This window comes from Bubalus kerabau, chromosome 1, assembly GCF_029407905.1.
Source record: "Bubalus kerabau isolate K-KA32 ecotype Philippines breed swamp buffalo chromosome 1, PCC_UOA_SB_1v2, whole genome shotgun sequence".
Taxonomy (NCBI): domain Eukaryota; kingdom Metazoa; phylum Chordata; class Mammalia; order Artiodactyla; family Bovidae; genus Bubalus; species Bubalus kerabau.
Genome location: NC_073624.1, coordinates 196,669,688 through 196,683,164, shown reverse-complemented (window position 1 = coordinate 196,683,164; position 13,477 = coordinate 196,669,688). Strand labels below are relative to the sequence as shown.

The following is a 13,477-nucleotide window of genomic DNA, read 5'->3' as shown; positions in this document are numbered from 1 at the left end:
GCTCAGTCATGTCTGACTCTTCACGACCCCATGGACTACAGCCTACCAGGCTCCTCCATCCATGGGATTTTCCAGGCAACAATACTGGAGTGGGGTGCCATCGCCTTCTCCTCGTATACCTCTAGAACCACAGAAATCTTCCCTTCAATAAGTGTTTTCACAAGCAACCATGGCCTGAAATCTACCATAATCCTTCTGGTGATAAAAAATATTCAATCCAACTAAATATTTGCATATTTAATAGCTGCTATAAGTGTACTTCACAAACAACCATAATATGAAACCCCTCACAATCCTTCCACTGATATAAACTATTCAATCCAATCCTATGATGTTTATTTAACATCTACTATACTATGCATTATAGAAAATATTAGTAAGAAAGGACCATTATCTTCAAAGGAATCCCATATTATGAGTGAAGCAAATGAGAAATAGACCTGAAACAAACATATAAGTAGGTGTATATAATTTTCAGACATTGCAGTATTGCTTTTGTACCCATTGAATTATGAATATGGGCTTGTTCAGTGGCTCAGCAAAATTTGCCTGCAATTTAAGAGCTGCAGGAGACTTGGGTTTGAAACCTGGGTCAGGAGGATTCTCTGGAGGAGGTCATGGCAACTCTAGTATTCTTGCCTGAAGAATCTCTATGGAACAGAGGAGAGTGATGGGCTGCAGTCCATAGGGTCCACAAAGAGTCAGACAGGACTGAAGTGACAGTATGCACACACACACATATGCAATCATGAATATACGTCCATCAGTTCAGTTCAATTCAGTTCAGTCGCTCAGTCGTGTCCGACTCTTTGTGACCCCATGAATCGCAGCACGCCAGGCCTCCCTGTCCATCACCAATTCCCGGAGTTCACTCAGACTCACGTCTATCGAGTCAGTGATGCCATCCAGCCATCTCATCCTCTGTTGCCCCCTTCTCCTCCTGCCCCCAATCCTTCCCAGCAATGTTACAAAAATAGAATCAGTTTTTATAATCAGTTTTTTAATTTTCTGTAAATAAACTGAATAAAATTATAGATTTTAAAATGTTGAGGGACTCAAATTCTCAGGTGAGAAATTGGAGGAACAGAGAAGTCCAAAGTTACCTAGACATTTGGGAATTAAAGCCTGATTTCCTACATGCTAACTAATTATCCCTTTCACATACAGCATGTGATATATATTGACAATTTACATTAACTCACATAGTTATATTGTGATTTAACATTCTGAGATGGCAATTTCTTTGGGATTCTTTATCTTTGTGTCAAAACTATTTGCTGACTATAAAGCTTTCTCTGAATTTTGCATAAATAATTCATGTATTCATACATTTGAAAAACTATCTGATAAAACAACTTTAAATCGCCTAGCTAATTCCCAGAAGCCAGTTATTCCCTAAAACATATTCACTTTGAGTAATTCCGTTTTGTTCATCAGTCATGTGAAATTCTCCTATACTTTTCATAATTTAAGAAATTGTTAACTTACTTTTTTGTTAATGCTTAAAGTCTATTTTCGGAGAAGGCAATGGCACCCCATTTCAGTACTCTCGCCTGGAAAATCCCATGGACGGAGGAGCCTGGTAGGCTGCAGTCCATGAGGTCGCTATGAGTCGGACACGACTGAGTGACTTCACTTTCACTTTTCACTTTCATGCATTGGAGAAGGAAATGGCAACCCACTCCAGTGTTCTTGCCTGGAGAATCCCAGGGACAGAGGAGCCTGGTAGGAGGCCGTCTATGGGGTCGCACAGAGTCGGACACGATTGAAGCGACTTAGCAGCAGCAGCAAAGTCTATTTTAATAATACAAAATAATTTTAAAGTTTTCATTCATTGACAGTTTGAAAAAATCCAGTGGTTCTTCAGAACTATTGCTACAAATTCAGATAAAAAATGAATTAGTAGACTGATGTCAGCATTAGGTTGGTGTAAGATGCTCCCTTTCTCCCCCACAGTGGACCCAGGCACAATGAGTAAGAGGAAGCTTGATGCACACAAAAGGAATAGGATCGCGGGATAAAGTGGGAAGAACCTCAGACAGCAGTGCAGCTCTGTGAAACTTTCCAAGCAAAAGCTGCAGAGCATAGGGTGTTGGGCAGAAAAGGGGTGCAACAGTACCCACACTGTACTTGTCACTGGCTGGGAACATCCCAGGAAGACTGCTCTAAAGCAGTGGTGGATCCAGAAGCGACAGCTGGAACAGTCAGTCAGTCTGGTCCTCAAAGTGGTTTCTCTTAGAGATCTCAGGAACGTATTTCCATGGCTGCCGCAGCATATAGACACAGTGGCATATGATAAACTCATAAAAAATAATCTCAGTCAAGTTTTCCTCCTCAGCATTACTTCATCATGCTGAGTTACGTTCTGAAGAGAAACAGCATTCATAAAAATAGGTCTTACAGAAACCCAGGGGAAAAAGTATGCTTTATGCTTACACTTTATCATCACCTCTCAGGGGACAAGGGGAATCATGTGGCTCATTCATGGGACTCTTCCTCTTTTACCACCTTCTCCAATTCCTTTCCTTGCCCTGCAAAATGGGTACATTTCCAAAGGGTCAGATTCCAAACTCCTGCTTTTGTCTCTTCATCTCTATCCTCAATGAATTCTCAAGACATCCACATTGGTGTCCTTGTAGCCACTTTCCAGAGATACTTTTTCTATAGCTCCTGACTTAAGTCACAGCCTCAGCTACCTTCAAGAAATGCTGAATTTGCTATTTCAACACAACTTTAATTTACCCTATCAAAAACAAACAAGCATGAACAAATTCATTGTTTCGTTACCAGTTATTTTTTCCTAAGGAAATCATTCTTGAAAGATTTGAGTCATCCTCTCCCTGCACTAAGGATTATCAGGGTTTTTCAATTTCCTTTTTTTATGGAAAAGTCTTTTAAAACCTCCCTTCAATTCCACCCACATTCCACAGACTATGTCCTCATCATCCTAACACTAACATGCTTATGATAGTGTCAGCTGTTTACCTCACTCCCTGAAATAAGAACAGAAACTCTGGAGCATCAGCTGGGGTCACTGTCTCAGAGTGTAAAAGACAAATGTGAAGCCAGAGACGAAGCACGTCAGGGGGCCAGGAGTTACTCACCCATCAGGTAGCTTCCATGTGTGTACTAATATTCTTTTAATGGTAATAAAAATCATGAACAATAAAGAAAAACAGTGTAACCCTTTGTGAAAAATATGCAGCATTTTTTTTAACCCATGACAACTTTTACACCAAGAAGCATTTTTGTGTGATTTTTTTTTCTACTATGGTTTTGAAAAACAACAAGGGATTTTAAATTATCTTGCATGTAATCACCTCCACAGATAAGAGGGTTCAGCTGGAAAGTCTAAATTTCCCATCTATGAAAACTGGCTTAATCCTTCCACCAAGCAAAAATTCAAAATATGAATCCCAATATGCCACAGGTAACTGTTAAAAATATTACAACATGTCTTCAAGATTACACATAGGTGAGAACACCGGAACCACAGGTATTGTTTATGGATTAGGTAAAACAAAGTTCTTCTTTGACAGCAACCCAAAAGGGCTAGATCAATCTTAGAGCTGCAGCCACAAGTTATAAGCTCCGGAGTCAAAGCCAAGAAAAACAAAGAGGTCACCTCCCAGTCAGTTTCTGTTCCTCTTCTCTGAGACTGCCCTTGTTTCTCCCTTAAAAGACAATAAAAACAGGGCACAGTGCACACACCTATCCACACAGTACAAGGAATGAACCCAGAATGCCTCCAAGAGGCAAATTCATAAGCTAACAGAGCAGAGTGTAAACTTCACTTGGAATGTGCCTGTTATCCTCCCAGCCTGAGAAGAATGTCAACTTGCTTAGTTTTTTGTTGTATAAGACATACCTTCAAGCCAAATACAAAGGACTTTACCATCACTTGGTCTTTATATCATGTAAATGGGTGCCTCCAAAGAGAATGCCTGCATTCTTCCTCAGCCTGGTACTGACGACTTTCCCTTCCCAATTCCTTTTGCAGTTGTGAATCAAAAATGATGTGCATTTTTTTTTTTAATATTTAGACATTAGGTGTTATAGAAATGCAAATAGTGAAATGCAGATAAAAAATATATACTCCCTTACACTTTCATGTCTCATTGTTTCAAACTGTCCAATTCTAGTTCCCAAAAGAACCAGAATAGGACTTTAAAAAAAAAAATTAAAAGCACATTGACAATTAAGCATAAGAATGATTTGCTGCAAGCTTTTTGTTCTGTTATGACCCTTTGCATACCACTGTGACTAGAATCAGAACACATGTTCATCATTGCAATATACACCTCTTTCTCAGAACTTCTAAACATCTTAACCCACAGTTATCACTCCATTAAGTGGTAATATCAAATATTCTTTTTTGCTTACCAAATAAGGTATATGTTTTCTACTTTGAATTGCAGTGCTTTAAAATAGCTACCTCAGAGATTTTGGGTTTTGTTTTCATTTGGGTTTTATATTTTGTGCCCAACTCTCTCAAAATAAGATTTTTTTAGAGAGATTTTTATTCAAGTGACCCCTGTTTAGTAACTGGTTCCAGTTAAAGTAAGTGCATTTTTTGTCTTAGTAAACCCATGAGAGGGAAAATGAACAAAACTCACTTTTCTAATGAAAAGCAAGTAGAAATGCTTAATGAACAATACAGTGAAATATTCTTAGTTTAAATGGAAATGGGGGGAAAATGGAAATGGGGTGTTTTTATTTCCAGAAAATAGATGATAGGATTTCTTTCTTTTATTGTATAAGAAGATAATTTTGACTAAGACCTGACTTTTATAATATTTTAAGATGATTTTCTTGAGTCTGAAAGAATGGCAGAAATTGAAAAGAAATTTAAAAGTATACACAAAATTATTTGTTCTAAACTTTAAAACAATCAGTTCAGTTTAGTCACTCAGTCGTGTCTGACTCTAACAATAAATAGTCTCATTTTATTACCATTAAAATGAAATGAACACTTAAAAGAGGTTGAAAAATATTCAACCAAATTAAATGGGCTGCTATACTATGAGCTGGTGTTAATTTTACCTCATTTGTATTAATGTAAAATAAATCATCAAAGCAGAAGTGAAAATGCAACAGCATTTGTTAGTAATTTCCACTTAATGCTCTGGCAGTGTTATAAATATATCATTAATTATACTGTGCCAGACACAATGTTAAATTACTTTTTGAAAATATTCCTCTTAATATAGCTGTTAATTTTGGACACTATCAAAAGAATGCTTTATCTTGAAAAGCCATCAAAATATTGATCTGAAACTCCAAGTCTAATTGGCTATTTCATAACTGTAGTGTCCAGGGAAAAAAATGGTTGGCAATATTTGTCATTTCTGGACAATTATTCTCATAAGAATAAAGAAGATAAAGGTGCATATCAATTATCTGTTGGATATCCTGAGTATTGAGTGATTACCTGTTTTACAATTTATTGTCTCCTCAGTAATAATGTTAATTCTTATGCCATACATATGTGATCATAATTGATAAGGGATTTATGATGGCAATCATAAATCAATTTTTATACTGACTCTTCTCCTAAGATATATAATGAAGTAGAAAACATAATTTGTTATATATCTTCAGTATAAAAATATAGAAATATTGCCAAGTTTTGTTACTGATTTTGGTATATTAAAATATGTCAGAATTTGGTGAAAAGACTATCTTTCTTTTTTTTATTCTGTATAGAACAGAAGTTTTGTTTAAATAAATTCATTGAACGAAAGTTTAAATAAATTTTATTAAGTGACTTCTTAATTATTAACCTTTTGAAGTAATTACTAAAGCTTTTGCATACATACTACAACTTTCTTCTTACAAAGAAATAGAGATGGGATCTGAACATAGTACTACTTAAGATGACAAACCAAGACCAAAAATACATATAAGGCAAATTTACTGATTAATCCAATTGAGATCAGTTGATAAAGGGACAGGTAGGACAAGGTATAAAAATCAATAAATGGGTTAGTGAAGCTAGGTGACCAATTCTTAGCCTTGAACTGAGAAGAGATGTTATCTTTAGCCAATAAGAAACCTATGAAGAAGATTATGTTTTTCTTTCATTATGTGTATACCGGGATTTAGTGTCTTTGGGGCACATCACTGCCACTGTTTTCCTCAAAGCATGAACACAAGTGTGTTATCTCACAAGTAACTTGCTTTTCTGAGGAGAGTAGGACACAAAATCACACAGCCTTTCCCTACAGCCTGTGAATTTTTGGTTGGGAAGTAATTTCCTGCTCCTGATTCTCCACTTGCATAACAAAAACATGGCAGTATTTTCTGGGCTTGTCCTTTTAATAAGTGCAGGGATGATCCCCTGGAAATGAACAGAGATCATTCTGTCGTTTTTGAGATTGCATGCAAGTACTGCATTTCACACTCTTTTGTTGACCATGATGGCCACTCCGTTTCTTCTAAGGGATTCCTGCCCATAGTAGTAGATATAATGGTCATCTGAGTTAAATTCACCCATTCCAGTCCATTTGAGTTCGCTGATTCCTAGAATGTCGACGTTCACTCTTGCCATCTCCTGTTTGACCACTTCCAATCTGCCTTGATTCATGGACCTAACATTCCAGGTTCCTATGCAATATTGCTCTGTAATTTACAGCATCGGACCTTGCTTCTATCACCAGTCACACCAACAGATGGGTATTGTTTTTGCTTTGGCTCCATCCCTTCATTCTTTCTGGAGTTATTTCTCCACTGATCTCCAGTAGCATATTGGGCACCTACTGACCTGGGGAGTTCCTCTTTCAGTATCCTTTCATTTTGCCTTTTTATACTGTTCATGGGGTTCTCAAGGCAAGAATACTGAAGTGGTTTGCCATTCCCTTCTCCAGTGGACCACATTCTGTCAGCCATCTCCACCATGACCCGCCCATCTTGGGTGGCCCCACAGGGCATGGCTTAGTTTCATTGAGTTAGACAAGGCTGTGGTCCTAGTGTGATTAGATTGACTAGTTTTCTGTGATTATGGTTTCAGTGTGTCTGCCCTCTGACGCCCTCTTACAACACCTACTGTCTTACTTGGGTTTCTCTTACCTAAAGGAAAGATATAAGCATTTGAATGCAGAGTTCCAAAGAATAGCAAGACGAGATAAGAAAGCCTTCCTCAGCAATCAATGCAAAGAAATAGAAGAAAACAATAGAATGGGATCTCTTCAAGAGATCTTTTCAAGAAAATTAGAGATACCAAGGGAACATTTCATGAAAGATGGGCTCGATAAAGGACAGAAATGGTATGGACCTGACAGAAGCAGAAGATATTAAGAAGAGGTGGCAAGAATACACAGAAAAACTGTACAAAAAAGATCTTCACGACCCAGATAATCATGAACACTGACCTAGAGCCAGACATCCTGGAATGTGAAGTCAAGTGGGCCTTAGAAAGTGTCACTACGAACAAAGCTAGTGGAGGTGATGGAATTCCAGTGGGGTTATTTCAAATCCTGGAAGATGATGCTGTGCAAATGCTGCACTCAATATGCCAGCAAATTTGGAAAACTCAGCAGTGGCCACAGGATTGGAAAAGGCCAGTTTTCATTCCAATCCCAAAGAAAGGCAATGCCAAAGAATGCTCAAACTACCACACAATTGCACTCATCTCACATGCTAGTAAAGTAATGCTTAAAATTCTCCAAGCCAGGCTTCAGCAATACATGAACCGTGAACTTCCAGACATTCAAGCTGGTTTTAGAAAAGGCAAAGGGGTCTGTAGAGAGGCAGTTCTAAGATGGCGGAGGAATAGGACGGGGAGATCACTTTCTCCCTGACAAATTCATCAAAAGAACATTTAAACGCTGAGTAAAATCCACAAAACAACTTCTGAAAGCCGGCAGAGGACATCGGGCACCCAGAAAAGCAGCCCATTGTCTTCAAAAGGAAAAATATAAAAGACAAAAAAAGAGACAAAAGAGGTAGGGACAGAGCTCCGTCCTGGGAAGGGAGTCTTAAAAACAGAGAAGTTTCCAAACACCAGGGAACACTCTCACTGTCAAGTCTGTGCCAAGCCTTGGAAGCACAGAGGGCAACATAACAGGGAGGAAAAATAAATAAATAATTAAAACCCACAGATTACAAGCCCAACGGTAACTCCCCCAGCAGAGAAGCAACACAGACACCACTAGCAAGCGGGGGCGGGGCAGGGAGGCGCGGGCTGCATTGCTTAGAGTAAGTATCGGGCCTGAATGCCCCCGAGGGTAATCAGAGCGAACTAATTTGGGCTAGCAAACCAGACTGTGGGATAGCTACCACGCGAAAAGCCCTAAGACACCACCAGGCCCGCACACAGAACAAAGGGCAGAACAGAACTGACCGGCTGCAGACCATCCCCCTCCGGTGACAGGCAGCCAGAGCTGGAAGGGGGCAATCACAGCCCCAGAGAGACATTATCTACCAAACTGCAAACAGGCTTCTTTGCTTACTAAGACTTCTTGGGGTTCTGGACAGTCATCCGCCTGAGAAGGTGCTCCAGTTGTACACCCAGAAAACCGAGTGGCAGGGACAGGAGAGGCGATAAGTCACAGTGACCGCGCTCGCCAAACACCTCATCACCCGAGCTGCTCGGAGCTGGAAAGGACACAAAAAGCACGCCCAATGGAGTCTGCGCCTCTGAGGACTACCCGAGTGCCTGAACCTGAGTGGCTTAGACCTCGGAGGTGCATGCAGCCCAGGGCCAGCATCGGATGGTTCCTGGCGGAGCAACCTAGAGCCTGAGCTGTGTGGACAGGGAGGGTGTATGCGCCATGAGTGGGGGCAGTCCCAGTGTGGCTGAGACACTACGAGCACACGCCAGTGTTATTTCTTTGCAGTGTCCCTCCCTCCCCACAGCGCGACTGAACAAGTGAGCCTAAAAAAGTGCACACCACCACCCCCCCTTGTGTCAGGGCGGAAATCAGACACTGAAGAGACAAGCAAAGAGAAGAAGCTAAAACAGAGGGAACCGCCTTGGAAGTGACAGGCAATAGATTAAAACCCTGTAGTTAGTACCGACTACATAGGAAGGGGCCTATAGATCTTGAGAAATATAAGCCAGACCAAGAAACTATCTGAAAATGAAATGACCCCACACTGCCCACAACAACACCAGAGAAAGTCCTAGATATAGTTTTACTATTTTTATGATCATTCTTTTCTTTTCTTTCTTTTTTTTTCTTCTTTTTTTCTTTTTCTTTTCTTTTTAACTTTAAAAAAAATTTTTAAGTCCTCTATTACGCCTTTAATTTTCACTTTTATAACCTATTACTTTTCAAAAAAAAGACTATTTTTAAAGAAAACTTCATATATATATTTTTAATAACTTTTGTGACTTTTTTCTTCTTCTTCTTCTTTTCTTTAATTTTTTTTTTTTTTTTTAATCCAAACTCTACTCTAGAATTTTAATCTTTGCTTTTTGGTTTTTGTTATCAATTTTGTACCTTTAAGAACCCAATGTTCAGTACCTATTTTTACTTTGGAGTGAGATTACTGGCTTGACTGCTCTCTCCCCCTTTGGACTCTCCTTTCTCTCCACTAGGTCGCCTCTGTCTCATCCCTCCCCCTTCTCTTCTCTACCCAACTCTGTGAATCTCTGTGTATTCCAGATGGTGGAGGACACCCAGGGAACTGATTACTGGCTGGATCTGTGTCTTTCCTTTTCATTTCCCCCTTTTATCCTCCTGGCCACCTCTGTCTCCTTCCTCCCTCTTCTCTTCTCTGTATAACTCCATGTACATCTCTGAGCGGTCCAGACTGTGGAGCGCACACAAGGAAGTGATTACTGGCTAGCTTGCTCTCTCCTCTTTTGATTCCACCTCATCTCATTTGGGTCACCTCTAACTCCCTCCTCCCTCTTCTCTTCTCCATGTAACTCTGTGAACCTCTCTGGGTGTCCCTCACTGTGGAGAAACTTTTCATCTTTAACCTAGATGTTTTATCAATGGTGCTGTATAGAAGGAGAAGTCTTGAGACTACTATAAAAATAAGACTGAAAACCAGAAGCAGGAGGCTTAAGTCCAAATCCTGAGAACATCATAGAACACCTGACTCCAGGGAACATTAAGCGATAGGAGCTCATCAAACGCCTCCATACCTACACTGAAACCAAGCACCACCCAAGGGCCAACAAGTTCCAGAGCAAGACATACCACGCAAATTCTCCAGCAACACAGGAACACAGCCCTGAGCTTCAATATACAGGCTGCCCAAAGTTACTACAAATCCATTGACATCTCATAACTCGTTACTAGACACTTCATTGCACTCCAGAGAGAAAAAAATCCAGCTCCACCCACCAGAACACCGACACAAGCTTCCCTAACCAAGAAACCTTGACAAGCCACTGAAACAACCCCACCCACAGCGAGGAAACTCCATAATAAAGAGAACTCCACAAATTGCCAAAATACAGAAAGGCCACCCCAAACTCAGCAAGATAAACAAGATGAAGACACAGAGGAATACCCAGCAGGTAAAGGAACAGGATAAATGCCCACCAAACCAAACAAAAGAGGAAGAGATAGGGAATCTACTTGATAAAGAATTCCGAATAATGATAGTGAAAATGATTCAAAATCTTGAAATCAAAATGGAATCACAGATAATAGCCTGGAGGCAAGGATTGAGAAGATGCAAGAAAGGTTTAACAAGGACCTAGAAGAAATAAAAAAGAGTCAATATATTATGAATAATGCAATAAATGAGATAAAAAAACTCTCTGGAGGCAAGAAATAGTAGAATAACAGAGGCAGAAGATAGGATTAGTGAAATAGAAAATAAAATGGTAAAAATAAATGAATCAGAGAGGAAAAAAGAAAAACGAATTAAAAGAATTGAGGACAATCTCAGAGACCGCCAGGACAATATTAAACTCCACAATGTTCGAATCATAGGAGTTCCAGAAGAAGAAGACAAAAAGAAAGACCATGAGAAAATACTTGAGATAATAGTTGAAAACTTCCCTAAAATGGGGAAGGAAATAATCACCCAAGTCCAAGAAACCCAGCGAGTCCCAAACAGGATAAACCCAAGGCGAAACATGCCAAGACACATATTAATTAAATTAACAAAGATCAAACACAAAGAACAAATGTTAAAAGCAGCAAGGGAAAAACAACAAATAACACACAAGGGGATTCCCATAAGCATAACAGCTGATCTTTCAATAGAAACGCTTCAGGCCAGGAGGGAATGGCAAGACATACTTAAAGTGATGAAAGAAAATAACCTACAGCCCAGATTACTGTACCCAGCAAGGATCTCATTCAGATATGAAGGAGAAATCAAAAGCTTTACAGACAAGCAAAAGCTGAGAGAATTCAGCACCACCAAACCAGCTCTCCAACAAATACTAAAGGATATTCTCTAGACAGGAGACACAAAAATGGTGTATAAACTCAAACCCAAAACAATAAAGTAAATGGCAACGGGATCATACTTATCAATAATTACCTTAAAAGTAAATGGGTTGAATGCCCAAACCAAAATACAAAGACTGGCTGAATGGATACAAAAACAAGACCCCTACATATGTTGTCTACAAGAGACCCACCTCAAAACAGGGGACACATACAGACTGAAAGTAAAGGGCTGGAAAAAGATTTTCCATGCAAATAGGGACCAAAAGAAAGCAGGAGTAGCAATACTCATATCAGACTTTAAAACAAAGGCTGTAAAAAGAGACAAAGAAGGACACTACATAATAATCAAAGGATCAATCTAAGAAGATATAACAATTATAAATATATATGCACCCAACATAGGAGCACCACAATATGTAAGACAAATGCTAACAAGTATGAAAGGGGAAATTAACAATAACACAATAATAGTGGGAGACTTTAATACCCCACTCACACCTATGGATAGATCAACTAAACAGAAAATTAACAAAGAAACACAAACTTCAAATGATACAATAGACCAGTTAGACCTAATTGATATCTATAGGACATTTCACCCCAAAACAATGAATTTCACCTTTTTCTCAAGCGTACATGGAATCTTCTCCAGGACAGATCATATCCTGGGCCATAAATCTAGCCTTGGTAAATTCAAAAAAATTGAAATCATTCCAAGCATCTTTTCTGACCACAATGCAGTAAGATTAGATCTCAATTACAGGAGAAAAAATATTAAAAATTCCAACATATGGAGGCTGAACAACACACTGCTGAATAACCAACAAATCACAGAAGAAATCAAAAAAGAAATCAAAATATGCATAGAAATGAATAAAAATGAAAAAAAACAACCCCAAACCTATGGGACACTGTAAAAGCAGTGCTAAGGGGAAAGTTCATAGCAATACAGGCATATCTCAAGAAACAAGAAAAAAGTCAAATAAATAACCTAAATCTACACCTAAAGCAACTAGAAAAGGAAGAAATTAAGAACCCCAGGGTTAGTAGAAGGAAATAAATCTTAAAAATTATGGCAGAAATAAATGCAAAAGAAACAAAGGAGACCATAGCAAAAATCAACAAAGCCAAAAGCTGGTTCTTTGAAAGGATAAATAAAATTGACAAACCATTAGCTAGACTCATCAAGAAACAAAGGGAGAAAAATCAAATCAATAAAATTAGAAATGAAAATGGAGAGATCACAACAGACAACACAGAAATACAGAGGATCATAAGAGACTACTATCAGCAATTAAATGCCAATAAAATGGACAACGTGGAAGAAATGGAAAAATTCTTAGAAAAGTACAACTTTCCAAAACTGAACCAGAAAGAAGTAGAAAATCTTAACAGACCCATCACAAGCACGGAAATTGAAACTGTAATCAGAAATCTTCCAGCAAACAAAAGCCCAGGTCCAGACGGCTTCACAGCTGAATTCTACCAAAACTTTAGAGAAGAGCTGACACCTATCCTACTCAAACTCTTCCAGAAAATTGCAGAGGAAGGTAAACTTCCAAACTCATTCTATGAGGCCACCATCACCCTAATATCCCTGACAAAGATGCCACCAAAAAAGAAAACCACAAGCCAATATCACTGATGAACATAGATGCAAAAAACCTTAATAAAATTCTAGCAATCAGAATTCAACAACACATTAAAAAGATCATACAGCAGACCAAGTGGGCTTCATCCTAGGGATGCAAGGATTCTTCAATATCTGCAAATCAATCAATGTAATACACCACAGTAACAAATTGAAAAATAAAAGCCATAGGATTATCTCAATAGATGCAGAGAAAGCCTTTGATAAAATTCAACATCCATTTATGATAAAAACTCTCCAGAAAGCAGGAATAGAAGGAACATACCTCAACATTATGTAAAGTTTAAAAATAAAATAAAATTTAAAAAAATATATTAAAAACAAAAAATAAAAAAATAAAAGTTTATATGACAAACCCACAGCAAACATTATCCTCAAAGGTGAAAAATTGAAAGCATTTCCCCTAGGGTCAGGAACAAGACAAGGGTGCCACTCTCACCACTACTATTCAACATAGTTTTGG

The 13,477-nt window shown here is 38.7% G+C and overlaps 1 long non-coding RNA gene across 7 annotated transcripts in view; it reads right to left on the bottom strand.

Annotated features, from left to right (window-relative positions):
- The window catches only part of LOC129629089 (uncharacterized), a 352,035-nt gene that overhangs the window by 168,372 nt on the left and 170,186 nt on the right, over positions 1–13,477 (bottom strand). The window contains exon 5 of one of the 7 annotated variants that reach the window (XR_008703073.1): positions 1,964–2,531. The exons of the other annotated variants lie outside the window; for them this stretch is intronic. This is a non-coding gene — a long non-coding RNA (uncharacterized LOC129629089). Of the gene's footprint in view, positions 1–1,963; positions 2,532–13,477 lie in introns of those variants that run through there. 7 annotated transcript variants of the gene reach the window in all.